We start from the raw sequence: 15,916 nt of genomic DNA, 5'->3' as shown, positions 1-15,916 counted from the left end.
CAAGATGGAATAAATGGGTAATTTCCACCATCAATATGTGGGATATTGAAGTGGTCAAAAAGTCGAATATGGGATTGGTTGCTAAAGTTCAACCCCCGCGCCATTTGATCCTGCATCCGCCTCATCTCCACATTGTACCAATCCATTGGTACGTCTTCATTCTCGACCGGAATCATCGGCGGCTCATCCTCCACATCCCGCTCTCTTCGTGATCTTACCCTCCTTCCCGGTGCTTCGGGACCAACAACGGGGTCATTATTCGGGATGGCATAATGGCCACCACCATAGTCTTCAATAATCCGGGCTCTTCGGAAAAGAATGGGATTGAACGGAGGTGTCAGGATCAATGTCATGAAGTTCCATGCACCGCGGTTCATCAACCCGAATGAGTTAGCCAATCGGGTGACAAACATCCCACCATTAATACGGGAGGTTTTGCGATCTTTGACCGCACCCTCCGTAAGATATGAAGCTAGACACCAAGGAATGTTGCAAAAGACGCCGGGTGTAATTATGCTCCATAAATAGAAGACGTCAAGGTTGGAAACCTTGTCATCATCTTTTCTTTGATTGATGGTGGAGGAAATAAGGCGATGTATGAGGCGGTGAGTTCGGGATCGGATGCTCCCTTCCTGTGCAGAATTTGGGATGTAAACTTTATTTTCAATGGTATTCCACCAGCCCGTACTTGTAACTCCATCGGGGAACACCATATGAGTGTGTGCCAAAAAGGTCCGAAAGATGTTTGTTGAAACCAAGGGCTGATCGTAGATCCCTAGTCGACATGCAAGATCCACCACCGAGCATTGACGATACTCGCCCCCAAGGCAAAAACTAAAGCTTGCCGGGTGATACACATCCACTCCCCCGGTAAAAGATACCGTGGAGAAAAACTCCAAACAAAGCTCTAAATAGACCGGCTCTTGAATACGGAAGACCCTGCTCCACCCATCACAGACCATTGTCTCGCCTTCATGTTGGAACTCCTTCAAAAGGTAAGGAGCTAATTCCTCCTCATATCGAACACTTTGCAGCCACTCCCAATCAATCCTTTTTGGCACATAAACCTCCTTCTTCTTAATATCAGATAGCTTCTTCTTCCATTTCCTCATTGTTGAAGCGGACTCAATTTGCGGGAAGTTTAGCCATGGAAACTCCCCTTGGTTGCCACTTGAACTTTGTCCCCTTCTGAACATGATTTCTGCAAAACAAATACACAAAACCCAGAAAACACAGAATATAATTAAAAATTGTCTTCTATCTGTAACTCGATTGGACTCGCCGAGTCCAGGCCCGACTCGGCGAGTCGCGCAACCTGCACGAGTCGGTCGACAGGTCACTACAAATTGGACCATAAAACCTGTAAATTCTTTCAAGGGTTTTGTCTCAACACTTAGTATTGATGTATTAAGGCCAAAATAAGCATTCAAACAACATAATTCATGAAAAATCAAAACCCTAGAAATTTAGTACTTCTCAAAAACGGTTTTTTCATGCAATTGCTACCATAGATGGCCTTATAATCATGCTCTTAGCAGAAAATAGGAAGAAATTACCTTTTTGGATTGGGCTTGAGAAATTTGAAAGAAACTTGAAGAAGAATGATGAATTCTTGAGAGAGAATGAAAATAGCGGCACCCGACGAGTGTGGTTTGTGAAAACTGATTCTTAGGGTTAAAACCCTACTTACCCAATGTAATATTAATTTCGAAATTATTTTTTTTTTCTGTAAATAATACCGACTCGTCGAGTCGTGGTCAGACTCGGCGAGTCTGGTCGCGAAGTCAATTCTTTTCTGAAATCCATGTGGACTCGTCGAGTTGTGGTCAGACTCGGCAAGTCGCTTAAAAAAAATGCATAATTTTCAAAATTTTGTTATTTATTGTAAATCATTTCACCCCACACTTAGCCTATGCACACTCTCAAGCAGACATGCCCGATGATTTGGAAGATTAAGATTGAAAAAACGGAGGGAAAATAAATAAATAAAAAAAACTAAAAAGTAAAAGAAAGCAAACTCTATATAACGGGTTGCCTCTCACCAAGCGCTTCTTTTTGAGGAGTCATTAGCTAGACTCCTTCCCATCTACGTTTTGTCATCTTCGAGCATCGGGAATGCACGCCTAACTTTTTGTGATTTGTACTTGGTCTTGTAAGCGTGGATCTTTTTCTTGTAAGCCCTTTTTAATGCATCTCTTTTTCTTTTCATTGCCTCATCTTCAGCTGCTTGGGCTTCCCTTTTCCTCTTTTTCTTCTTTACCCCCTTCTTTTTCACCTTCTCTTGAACCTCCTTCTTTTGAAATTTAATTACTTCACATTCCATGATGGTCCGTGCTCTAGGTTTAGTGGTGAATAGGTGATCAGCTTCCTCCCTCCTTTCCTTTATCTCTTCGTTCGTTCCAGTGCTTAACCCATCTTCAAGATGAACTGTATCAACACATGATACATCGGCATATTGAACTTTCCTTTCCTTTCCTCCTTCTGCTGTTTGTTCTTCTAAAGAATCCTGTATATTATCGAAATCCAAGGTATGTGAAGAACTAGTAACATGCAGATCTAAGTCGGCCAAGTGTTTGCCCAAATCGACTGGACTCGTCGAGTCCATTGAAGTGACTCGGCGAGTCGGTACGAATTCCATAAAATCTTGGGTTTTTTCTGAGTGGGCTCCTTCCAGTAGCTTTTCTAATTCATCCAAGTCCTTGTTAACATCTCCTTCTTCTTCAGAGTGCATCACAAACTTGCTTGGATCCTCTTTCATCATTCGTGCAAGCTCTTTTTCTAATATCTCATCATCCAATTGGATCATTGAGACTTCATCAATCTTTTCCTCTTCTTGCTTGATTTCTGAATAGCTTTAAACGTCATAGCCTCATCACCCACTCTTAATGTCAATGTAGACTCACATATATCTATTAAAGCACATGCGGTGTTCAAGAAAGATCTCCCCAAAATAATTGGAATTTGGGGTCTTCTTCCATATCAACAACCACGAAGTCTACCGGGAAAATAAACTTGTCCACTTTTATAAGGAGATCTTCGCAAACGCCTTTTGGATGGATTGTTGTCTTGTTCGCCAAATGGATCTTCATATTCACCGGTTTTGGTTCTGGTAGATTCAACTTCTTATAGAATGACAAAGGCATCATATTGATGCTTGCCCCCGAGTCAGCTAATGCTCGTGTGAAGACCTCATTACCAAATTGGCACGGAAGCACAATATTTCCTGGATCACCCTTCTTTTTAGGTAGCTCATTCATCAATACTTCTGCGACTTCAGCCAAATCCTTCCTAGCAGCAAAAAGGCCCTTAAGCAAGTTGAAGTATTTAGGCGTTTGAAGTATTGTTTCCACAAATGGCACATTAACTTGTAGAGCGTTAACATGATTCATGAAGGTTCTGTATGCTTCAACTTTTTCTGCAGGCATGGCTTTGGTTGGGTATGGCAGTGGAGGCTTATAAGGTTTCGAAGAAATGGCAGGTTTTTCAATTTTGCCTGGACTCGTCGAGTCCATTGGAGTGACTCGGCGAGTCGGGTCGGGTTTGGATGGCTCCGATTCTTCTACCTTTTATTCCTTCTTCTTGGAGATCCTTAGTGCTTCTGTAAATTTTTCTTCACTGCTAGAGGTTATTACGCTCACGTTCTCCATTCTTGGATTGGGCTCGGTGTTGCTCGGAAGTTGGCCCGGTCTTCTTTCATTCACTTGATGTGCAAGCTGTCCCAGCTGTTTCTCAATGTTGAGAATGGATGCTTGCTGATTCCACAACATGTTTCTGGTTTCTTGCATTGCTACATCGTGATCATTATGTCTTTTCTCGGACGTGGTTATGAACCTTGTGAGTATATCTTCTAAATTTGCCTTCTTTTCTATCACCGGCTCTTCCTTTTGATAAAATCCCCTCTCCCTTTGTTTGTATTTCTCCTCCTTAGCCTTTTTATACTCTTCTTATGGGAGCCATTCCTTCTTCGGTTTCCTCCAGTCTTCATCGTATCTATCACCACTGGAATAGAATACTTGAGCCTTTTTATTTCCATTTTCGTCTCGATCACAATCCTTGGTAAGATGGGGGCCGCCACAATTTTCGCATCCTACCCTAATAGCATGGATTGTTTGATCCATTTTCGTCATTCTTCGGTCTAGGCTATCGAGTTTAGCTATTACCGCCACCATGCCATCGTTCACCGAGTTTACTGCTCCACGACTCACTTCATTCCTCGGATTGTGGTATTCTCTAGAGTGCTTGGAGAATTCTTCAATTAGTTCCTTTATTTATGGAGGTGGCTTTCGGGTGAGTGGGCCTTGTGAATCGAGTAGTTGCCTTGTGGTGACATTAATTCCATCATAAAAGATGGAGACCTCTTGTTGGCTATTAAGATCATGGTGGGGGCAATTTCTAAGTAGGCTCTTGTATCTTTCCCAAGCTTCATAAAGAGATTCTCCGGATTTTTGCTTGAAGTTGGCAATGGCTTTCTTTAGCTTGGCTATCTTGGAAGGTGGGAAAAATGATCTATGAACTCTTCTTTCATCTTGGCCCATGTGGTGACCGATCCGGGAGGGAGTGACTTTAACCAATCTTTTGCAGCTCCTTTAAATGTGACAGGAAGCATGCGAAGAAGCTGGATCTCGCGAGGCACATTGGGTACATTGAAGTAATCTGCCACATCATTTACTTCATCCAAGTGCTTATAGGCGTCTTCATGATCTCTCCCGTGAAAAGGGATCTCCTTGAGTTGAGCGAGAATATGGCCCTTTAGTTCAAAAGTGGCGGTAGTGGGAATTACGGGTTACACAAGTCCCGGGCCGGTGTCATCACGCATCCTCTTCTTCCAATCCCCCATGGGGATTTCGTCAATATTAGCCATAGCGGTGGCTAAATCGTCTTCAAACTCGGATGTGGGCTCGTTTTCTTCCTCGGTCTCGTAGTCGGTGTCTTTTTGAATCGGGTCTTCGGTTGTCAACGATGCACTGGATGCTCCTGATTTGCTGCTCCTTTTCTTGCTAAAAATGGATTTGAGGTTTTTGAGTGGGGAGTTCCTTGAAGAAGCGGTTTCTCCAACGGTTTTGCCTTTGTTTCTTCTTAATGCGGTTTCCGGATCTTCAAGAGGGGGAACCATAGGCGTATCAGATCCTCGGGTCATGAACCAACAGCAAACAAAACAAAAAAAAGCAAAACAAAACGCGTAAAAAGAACAAAAGATTAAATCTGATTCAGCGTCGTACTCGCCGAGTCTGGGCGAATGCACTCGGCGAGTCCAAGGTAAAATCAGGTTTTTTTTTTTTTTTTTTTTTTTTTTTTTTTTTTTTTTGTTTTTTTAATACCTAAAAACTTAAAAAGAAATTAAACATAAATTAACTTTGTGTAAGATGAATCTTACACAAAGGATCGATTGAATTAGAATTTTAATGCTAATTTTAGAACCGTTCCCCGGCAACGGCGCCAAAAACTTGATGTGTGTAAAACTCACTTAGTTTTAAACCTACTTTAATTATCAAATAACACACAAAAGGCAGTGAACCTATCAATTGTGGTATAGCTAAATAAGCAGGGTATCGAACACAGGGAACGACAAATTAAATTAAAAACTAATTCTACCTAAGTTGATTAAGAAATAGGGGTTTTTCTCTAGTTTTACAAGACTAGAAACTTACTAACTATAACTAATTTAAGACTAGAAAATAACAATTTACCTAGATTCAATAATTGGAAAGGAACTTCTGTTTAGTTCAACTCGGTTAACTCTATGGTTGATTTCAAGGTAATAGTGCAATGGATTAATTCTTTCGTTGGTTACCGATTCAAGTGATTAGGTTCATGTTCACCACCCTAATCCTTAGCAAATAAACTAACTCAAACAGTGGCTAATTGCTTAATTTAATTATATTTACTAGATTAATTATTCGGGTTAAGTTAGACTTACAATAACTAATTAATTTATTATTCTTAATTAACCCCTTGTTTGATGGTCATCTTACAAGCTTGCACATGAATTTACTCAATTTTCTTATTAATTCTAGTTTCATATTCATTAATCCTAGACATATGGTATAGTGGTCACATATCATATGAAGTTGATAATCAATAGATGTTCATGCTAATCAATTATCTTCCTATTAACAGAAAATTAATTATTATTCATAAACAAGGTTCTTTAGCAAGCTAAAATAACAAAAATTCACCAACTTGGAATTAATCCTACCAATTAATCAAACCATATTGTCAACTTTGTATTCCCAAACAGAAGTTTAAAGATTTTAGTTCATAATTAAAGTAAATAACAGCAAACAAACAAGTTCAAGTTGCATAATCATATTGACAAAACAAAAGAATAAGTAGAATGATGAAATTGTGCCTTAATTACTTCCGGAATTGAATTCTAGCTTTCTTTGTCGACTTCTAGGGTTCTTCTGGCTTCTTAATCGCAGCAAAGCACTTCTGAAACTTCCCAGAATTCTCCTTATCGATCTGTGGAGTTATCTTTAAATAAGCGATCCGACTCGTCGAGTCCCTCTCACATTCTCCGTATTGCGATAACTATATGAAATTACGAATCATTATCCTTTTGATTCCTCGACCGGACTCGTCGAGTAGGCTATATGACTCGACGAGTAGAAGCCTTTTTTAGTGTTTTTCTTCTTCATTCCACTCTCGAGCTCCTAACCGCTTCTCCTGCTTCCTTTTGCTTTCGAGCTTCATCTTTGGACTGAAAAACATAATTTAACACTTTTAAGTACCTTTTGTCCATAATATGCGATAATTTAGCTAATATATGAATAAAAAACTATACTTAATACACACTAAATATGCACATATCAGTCTTCGCCCTCAAGATTTGGCGACATTACCTCTACGGGGTTCCGTGTACCATTTACACAGACCACAAGAGTTTGAGGTACCTCATGGATCAACCGAATTTGAACATGAGGCAGCATCGGTGGCTTGATGTGGTGAAGGATTATGATTGTGAGATCCTTTACCACTCGGGGAAGGCCAACGTGGTGGCCGATGTGCTTAGCCGCAAGGCAGCGCCGATCAGGGATATTTGCATGTGGATGACAGTGGTGACTCCGCTTTTGGAGCGGATTCGGGAGGCCCAACAGGAGGCCCTGAAGGAGGAACATCGGAAGATTGAGCGCATAATGGGTCAGGTTTCCTCCTTCGACTATAACAGTAGGGGATTATTGAAATTACACCGCATGGTATGGGTGCCATACCTTGGAGGTCTGCGCCATATTTTGATGGAGGAGGCGCACAAATCCCGATTCTCCATTCATCCCGGGGCGACGAAGATGTATAGGGATCTTCATCTGGACTATTGGTGGCCCTGCATGAAGCGGGATGTGGCTTGGTTCGTCGAGCGGTGCTTGACCTGCAGGAAGGTCAAGACCGAGCATCAGAGACCGCACGACAAGATGCAACCGTTGGAAATCCTGTTGTGGAAGTGGGAGGATATTACGATGGATTTTATCACAAAGCTTCCCATGACCGCGCGAGGAGTGGAATATATATGGGTCATCGTGGATCGCTTGACCAAGAGCGCCTATTTTATCCCGATTCAGGAGAGAATCTCGGCCGAGAAGTTGGCCGACATCTATATCAGGGAGATAGTGGCGCGGCACGTGGTGCCAGTGTCAGTGATTTCAGACAGAGATGTGCGTTTTACTTCCAGGTTTTGGAAGAAGTTTCATGATGAGTTGGGCACTCATCTTCATTTTAGCATCGCCTTCCACCCACAGACGGATGGTCAGAGTGAGCGGACCATCCAAACTCTTGAGGATATGTTGCGGGCATGCGTGCTAGATTTCGGTGGCAGTTGGGATACGTGTCTTCCGTTAGCGGAATTTTCGTATAACAACAGTTACCATGCGAGTATTGACCGCCCTCCTTTCGAGATGATCTACGGGAGGAAGTGCAAGACCCCGATTTGTTGGGGTGAGGTCAGTCAGCGTGTCATTGGGAGCACCGAAGTGGTGCTCAAGACGACAGAGTTGATCCAGCAGGTTCGTAGGAGACTGCAGACTGCGCAGAGTCGGCAGAAGAGTTACGCCGACAGAAGGCGTTCAGACTTGGAGTTTTAGGTGGGTGACATGGTCCTCCTGAAGGTATCACCCTAGAAGGGTGTCATTAGGTTCCGGAAGAGGGGCAAGTTGGGCCCCAGGTTCATTGGTCCTTTTAGGGTTTTGGCCCGGGTGGGTCGAGCCGCCTATCGATTGGATCTTCCAGTAGAGCTTAGCCAGATCCACAACACTTTTCATGTTTCTCAGTTGAGAAAGTGTTTGGTGGACGAGTCAGTAGTTGTACCCTTGGAGGATATTTAGGTTGATAGCAACCTGAATTATATCGAGAGACTAGTTGCGATCTTAGATTGAAAGGCGAAGACCTTGAGGAACAAGGTGGTTCAATTGGTAAAGGTACAGTGGCAGCACCGGAGGGGTTCAGAGTGGACATGGGAGGCGGAGGAGGAGATGAGGGAGCACTACCCAGAGTTGTTTCTGGAGACAGCAGACTTCGAGGACGAAGTCTAAGATAAGTGGGGGAGAATTGTAACGCCCCGTTCCTGGTACGTATTTATTTTGATTAAATGTTTCTTTTTGGAAGGGCTACTCGGCGAGTTGTAGCCCTAACTCGCCGAGTAGATGTCGAGTTGGATGCGGGCTTTAAGTGATCTACTCGACGAGTCCACGCCTGGAATCGGCGAGTAGGCCAGTAAGGAGGAAACCCTAATCCTTAGGGGTTGCACCCTATTTAAACGTCCTTATAGCCCCATCTCAACCTCCATCACCCTCAGAGCATTCCTTATCGAAACCCTACCCTCCATTGGTAAGTTTGAGTGATTGTTACCTTGTGAAGGGACTTTTGGTGCACATTGGAGCAAGTGGAAGAAGGGAGAGATTGAAGAGGTCAAGGAAGGGGACTTAGATCCAGAACACATTCGTTTGTGGTCAACCATTCTGGTAATAAAGTTTCCATCTTGATTATTGATCTATTAGATCCTGTTTGTCCCTAAATTGTTGCTTTTAAGCCCTAAAACCCCAAATCCTTTGTAGAGAAACCTTATGGTTGGGTTATACTTCAGATCTGGACTCTCATTACCTTCTAGAAGTGTTAAGTTTCAGTCATATTTGTGATTAAGGTCCCTCTTGAGCTTAGAACCCCATTAAGAGCTTAGTTTGGACATTTGAAGACCCTAAAGCTATGCATGCACGTAAAGTTTGCAAATTTACGTGATAAGCATGCCCTAGAAGCCTAGATCTGTGGTTTGGAACCACTGCATGGCTCAAATCAGGTCTGTATGGAAAAAGGACTGAATGAACTCGGCAAGTAGAACGTTGGACTCGGTGAGTCCTATGAAGATAGCCGTGAACTCAGCGAGTTGGATGAGCAACTTGGCGAGTCCGATGAAGATTGCCTTAGACTCGACGAGTTGTTCTTCAACTCGGCGAGTCGGATGAACTTGGAATCAGTATGTGTGCATCGAAGAAGAATGCGTCGAGTCTTCGCTAAGCTCGACGAGTAGAAACGGGTATAAAACTAGAACAGATGGAAGGGACTCGGCGAGTTGGCGAGCCAAATTGGCGATTCCGGTCAACCAGGAAGTTGACTTTGTCTAGGGGTAAAATAGTCATTTTACCCTAAGATTAGTTATCAGTATTTGACTTAGTGTTTATGGAAATTGTAGCCGCCGAGTTCCGGTTCAGCAGTCAGGCGCTCAGCAAGCAGACTTTCAGTAGCTACTTCGAGGTGAGTTACCTTCTAGTAGTAGTGGGTCTAAGGCCACAATGCCGATCCACTAGTAGGAATTATATGATTAGATGATTGTCTCTATGATATTCATCTAGGGTTGCTACTACCTGTGTTATGTTTATGTGTTTGTATGATATGATGCTATGTGCTAGTGATAGTAGGGGAGATAGTCCCCAAGTTACCGGTCGATAGGGCCGAAGGGGCAGTCATGTGTAGCCATGCTAAATAGATTATGTGATACGTATTATGTGGTAGTGGTAAGGGGTGAAATAGTCCCCAACATCCGGTCGAAAGGACCGAAGCGGAGACCAGCACCCAGATATGCTAGTCAGTATCCGATCAAAAGGACAGAAGAGGAGACCAACACCCAGATATGCTAGTCAATATCCGATCGAGAGGACTGAAGGGGAGACCAGCACCTAGATATGCTAGTTAATATCCGGTCGAGAGGGCCGAAGGGGTAGGTTGGGCACCCAGATATGCCTAACAATATTTGTATGTTATGTGGTTATTTGGTATGCGGTACGATGGGGGAACTCACTAAGCTTCGTGCTTACGGTTTTTAGTTGTTGTTTCAGGTACGTCTTCAGCCAAGTGGAAGGAGCTGGCGCGGTAGCGGCATATCACACACACGCTCTTGTTTTTTCGCACTATGAGACATTCTAGGATTTGTACTCTGATATTATTATGATTTACGTTCTGGTTTACAAACGCGAGGCATGTTTTATTAAATGATATGGTTGAATGATATTTTGTTACAAACATTTTGCAAGATTTGTACTCTGATATTATTATGATTTACGTTCTGGTTTACAAACATTTTGGCCTATAATTTTTGGAATGTTGCACCTTAGTTCACTCCTACATGTTTCTAGGTGAAGGTATAAGGCTAAATAGGGGGTTTAGGGATTGATTTGCATAGTTTGAGGGAGTTTAGGGCCTAAGAATGTTCTTAAGCTGTAAACCATCTTTCAAGCCTCCAAACTTGGTGTTTAATGTCTAAAACACTTCAAGGTTAAGTTCTAAGCTAGTCTCTAAGCCTAAGGAAGGGATTTGGGGCATTCTTGGCACATTTTTAGGGGTTTGCAGCCTAAGAGTGTTCTTGGGCCATAAACTCCTTAGTATTGGCCTTCTTGGATGATTTTCAAGCTATATTGACTTGTAATGAGTTGTAGAACAATCTAGGGTAAGAGTACTTACAGTTTGGAAGAGGAAACTTGCGGATTTTTGGAAGAATCGGGCCTAGAAGAGAGAAAGAGTAGAGAGAGAGTGATTAGAGTTGTAAAAAGTTTAACTTGGTGACCACTCAACCCTTATATAGGGTTTAAGTTTGTGGCCAGGTGGAATTCTACCCGATACCGACATTAAACGGGGCATATGGTCATACCCGATTAAATGGTCATATTTTAACTTGTTTGTAACTATAACTTTTTAAAAGAATATTGAGGGTGTTTCCCGCATTCCTAATTTAGTCCGATCCTTATGAAGTAATAATAAAAGTTCAAATTTTTATTTGTATAATCCCAATGTTAACGGAAAGGTTTAATAAGAACGAGTTCTATTAACGGAAAACGGGTTACGGTGACGGAATAATTTCAGGTTGTCTCACTCTAGGAGGTAAAAAGCTCCTAACTTGATCATCTTTTCTCATGGATCTAGTTATCCTTCATTTAAGGTATTTTTGGTCCCAACCTTTGTGATTCTTGAGAATGGAATGCTCTTGATCAAATAAGTTGTCCTTTCTGACCTAATGAAGGGTATTGGGTCATAAAAAAAGAGATCTTGATTCTTAGTTCTTCTCCATGCATGCTCTAGGAGGTCTTTAAGTGTTAAGAAATTAAGTTTGTTAATATTAAGCACTTAATGGGCATGCAAAGTCATAAAGTTGGAAACTTTATGAATCTCAGTTGTATTTTGGACTTGGATATGCATTTGGATGTGAAAAGTTGAAGTATTAAGCTCTTAAGAGGTTAAAATGGAAAAATGTTGTGTATATTGGGCGTATCAAATGGTATGCTACGTGTATGCATAATGAGCCCCGATGCCTCAGACTATGAGTACGCCCCACGTACATCCGAAGTACGTGCCACATATGAGGCCTAGATTGACTCGACTGAGTTGACTCGGCTGGGTTGACTCGGATAGGTTGGCCCGGTTGATTTGTTGATTTTGACCAAGGGTATTTTGGGAAAATTGTTATTTATTTAGAATGATAAATGTTTTGATATTTAGAAGTCGGATAAAGCCGGTTGTCGGAGCAGGGAATTATTCAGACCACATTCAGACTGAGAGGTGAGTTTTCCTCATAGTACCCGTGGGTCGAAGGCACCAATGCTAGGTCACTAGATTGTTTATCATGGTTAGGATGATATTATGTTAATTTGTAACTGATTAGTAGATCTATATGATTATATGTATTTGTTGGTTTTGTGTTATGTTATCTGTTATATGTGTCGACATATTGTGTTAGGTTGAGGTTGTACTACTTTACGTGGTAGCCAACAAATCCGGAGCAATCCAGACATAAGCTGTAGGTCCCGAAGGTAATCCAGACTTATGTTGTGGGCTCAGGAGTAATCTAGATATGACCTGAGAGCTCGATAGGTGTGCCAGACTCATGCTGTGGGCTAATGGGTAATCCAGTCTTTTAAGCTGTGGACCCAATATATGTTGTTATATATGTGTGTGCGTGTGTTGGTACTTTGGGGGAAACTCACTAATCTTTGGGTTACAATTTTAGTTTATGGTTTCACGTACTTCAAAGGATCGTGGGAAGGTGAAGACGTGATCGTGCACAACGTCCAGTTTTATGTCACAGGGTCTTGGAAAAACTCTAATTTTGAAATAATGCTTTTGAATAATGACTCTTTCGTAAACAATGCTGTTAAGTGGTTGATTTTGAAAATTTTAAGTTTCTTTGATTTTTAGAGTGTTATAGTGATAGAAATCTTGTAAAAGAAATATGAACATTAAAACAAATTGACAAATAAAACTGAAATTGCATCAGGGGGAGCCAAGAATAATCAGAAATTCTAAAAGATTGACCAAGATTAATCTTGAAGATGCATCAGGATAGAAAAAAGGTCTTGAAAATTAATCATCTACTCACCATATTATAGGTGCCAACCAATAAAGCATCATTGATACTAAGTCGCACAAATGGACAATTAATAGGAACTTAGAGAAGAAGGATAGGTTGTATTTTATTCCTAATAAACGAGTGGTGACATCGTTGGCAGCAGGGTCACCACTAAGGTCTTTCTCTCTTTGAAATTGAACTCACATACAAGAAAGGGGTAAAAAAGAATATACAGAATCACAATATAGAAGGGATGGTTAAAGTTGTAGCTCTAGGGTTTTTGAAAACACCAGAATTCGAGTTCAAAACGCTGCAGGTGGAACAGGGCGGCACTGGAGGTGGAAGAGGGAGGCGTTGGAGGTGAAGGACAAACCTGAAACGCAGAGAAGAAATATATCCCTTTTCTTGGTAATCTTTTATGAACTTCGATTCAAGAAAAAAAAAGTAGAAGAACTCGATTCTCTTGTTGTTGCTAGTGACACACACACGTAGAGAAGAATCGTTATCCTTGTGATGAAGAAGAATATCAACTTCTTTATGAGGTTTGTGTGTGTCTTTGTGCGGCGGCCACACAACTAGGTTTTTAGGAGTAATTTCCTTACCATGAATACATCAGAGTAAATATGGAAGTTATTCTTATCATAATTAAATGTAGTCAAGATTACTATTATATCATTATATTATTAAATAAATAATTTAATTATTCATAATTTCGTATTGGTTCTTAGGTAGCAACATTTAAACACACACACACATACGTATACATATATATATATATATATATATATATATATATATATATATATATATATATATATATATATATATATATATAGGGAAATAATCAAATGAGAACACCTAAAATGTTGAAAACGCGAGAACAAGTATATGCATTTGTGATTCCATGTATTCATTTGTGGAAAAATGATAAATTTTTACGCAGAATCAACATGAATATGCTTTTTCTCTTCGGTTAAAATTAAAGGCGTAAAAATTTATCATTCATCCACAAATGAATACATGGAATCATAAATAAATATACTTTGTTCTCGCGTTCTCAACCTTTTTGGTGTTCTCATTTGATCCTACTCCTACATATATATATATATATATATATATATATATATATATATATATATATATATATATATATATATATATATATATATATATATAAGAGCTAGGTTCAAATGTTTTGGCAAGTATTGTGTGCCTAAATGAACACATGAGAATTCAAGAAATAATAGATCATTAAATAAATCATTAAAGGGTATTTTGGACATTTTGTACTTTTAATTAAGGAAATCATTTAATTTAAATCTTGCAATTAAGGAAATAAAGTAATATATTTGACCTAGTCATTTGTGTTCTCGTTTATAGGTGTGCCTATTGTTCCGTTCCAACCCTAACACATCTATTTCTTTTTTGCGGCCTTCTTTAGCAATTAGCGAGAAGAGAGGGCGAGATCGGGAAACTCGCCGAAGTTACCTGTCAGAGTTCTACAAGACAATCGGAGAGAAGAAAGGCTAGAAGGTCTAAGGCAGATTACTCGTTTGGTAAGTCTAGTATGCCCTTGTTTCTTATTTTGTCTTTTACCTATCGGAGGTCTAGAAGACAACCAGCAAGAAGAGAGGTTCGCTCCTTTTTTGCAACAACTCTTCTGCTTCGTTTTCCCTCCATGAACTGTAAATGGCATCTCAGGTATCATGTTATCTTCTTTATTCAGGTATCATGTTTATTGTGGGTATTTGGAAGAAAGTCGAGTGACAAGGATAGCCCCATAAATTGTCAATTCTCGATTCCAATCAGCTGAGATTTTTATATGGGTCGATTTTTCTCTAAATTCTCGGTTCTTGATTTTAGGTTCGAAGATATAGAAGAATATCATAAACAATGGCATCCCTGTTGGAGGAATTGAAAATATTCCGATTTGCACACCAACTGTTTGTTAATATGTCTCAGTGAACTTCAGTTACTTATTCCAAAATTGGTTCTTTCTTGCTTAATGAGTCACTTTCAGTTAGAAGAAAGCATAGAAAAAGATGTAAGCTCATATGGTTCCAACTCTTGTATTAGGGCCTTATAATGTAAGAAACATTCTTTATTCATGTGTTCAAGTTGATGAGTTTTAATTTCTCTTATGTGGATGCTCTTCTTTCTTACAAAATAATATTTTCAAATCTTATATGAAAACCACGTTTCTATGCTTTATTGGGTCTGACATATATATTTTTTTCTTTCGGTTATGGAATACAATTCTAGGTTATTTATGTCTTTCTATTTTTCATCAACACAAATTAATTTACTTTTTGGACCTTGTGGTATGCATTCTAAATCAAATATGTTGCTGGAAATTATGTATTCTACCAGAATAAAATCGATATATTCTGCCAGAATGTATTATATGTATTCTGTCATATTCTATTTATTCTACCAGAATATATTAAGTGATAGTTAATTGCAAGTATCATCTTTTTAACAATTATTAGTTTTTGTTGTATTTGTGATATGAATAACTGGAAGAAGGCATTGAAGACCTTGATATTCTTTTAGAATATGTATAATTATATTAAAATGTATAGGGATTTTAGTCTGTAAGAATATGTATGAATTTGTATTTAAGTTCGGATGTATAAGAATATATTAGGATGTTTGTTATTTATCAACATCTTATTCAAAAATTTTGTTTTCTTCAATGATATTCTATTAGAATAAAATTTTGAAAGAGCATCATTGTAACAAAATAATATTATATTAGAAAAAAAATTCTAAAAGGGTATCGTTCTAACAAAAAATATTTTGATAGAATATAATCGGTAAAAATTGAAATTGATTTAATTAAAAAATTCAGATTTTTTTTTTAATTAGGAGAATTAATCATCCCTAAAAATCCGAAAATTTTCTTTTATAAATGTAGTTAATTGTCCAAAATACCTTTTTGCTAAAAATTATGTGATTATATGATACATGTTACCCCATTGTAATATCATACACTCTAAAATCATGTCTATTGATTAATTTCACCAATTGGTTCAGATCTGTGCATTCTGGCACACAATACTTAGTAAAAATAGAATAACCTAATCATATATATAT

At 39.5% G+C, this 15,916-nt stretch overlaps 1 non-coding gene across 1 annotated transcript; it reads left to right on the top strand.

The window, feature by feature from the left end:
* Window positions 1-4,371: 4,371 nt before the first annotated feature.
* LOC145033224 (small nucleolar RNA R71) lies at window positions 4,372-4,478 on the top strand. Its single transcript, XR_013677458.1, has one exon. It is a non-coding gene; the product is annotated as a small nucleolar RNA R71 (small nucleolar RNA).
* Window positions 4,479-15,916: the final 11,438 nt, after the last annotated feature.

Source organism: Lactuca saligna, chromosome 2 (assembly GCF_052625555.1).
Source record: "Lactuca saligna cultivar CGN05327 chromosome 2, ASM5262555v1, whole genome shotgun sequence".
In the NCBI taxonomy this organism is placed as follows: Eukaryota; Viridiplantae; Streptophyta; class Magnoliopsida; order Asterales; family Asteraceae; genus Lactuca; species Lactuca saligna.
The sequence above is the reverse complement of the archived record's forward strand: the minus strand, read 5'-3'. Positions and strand labels throughout refer to the sequence as shown.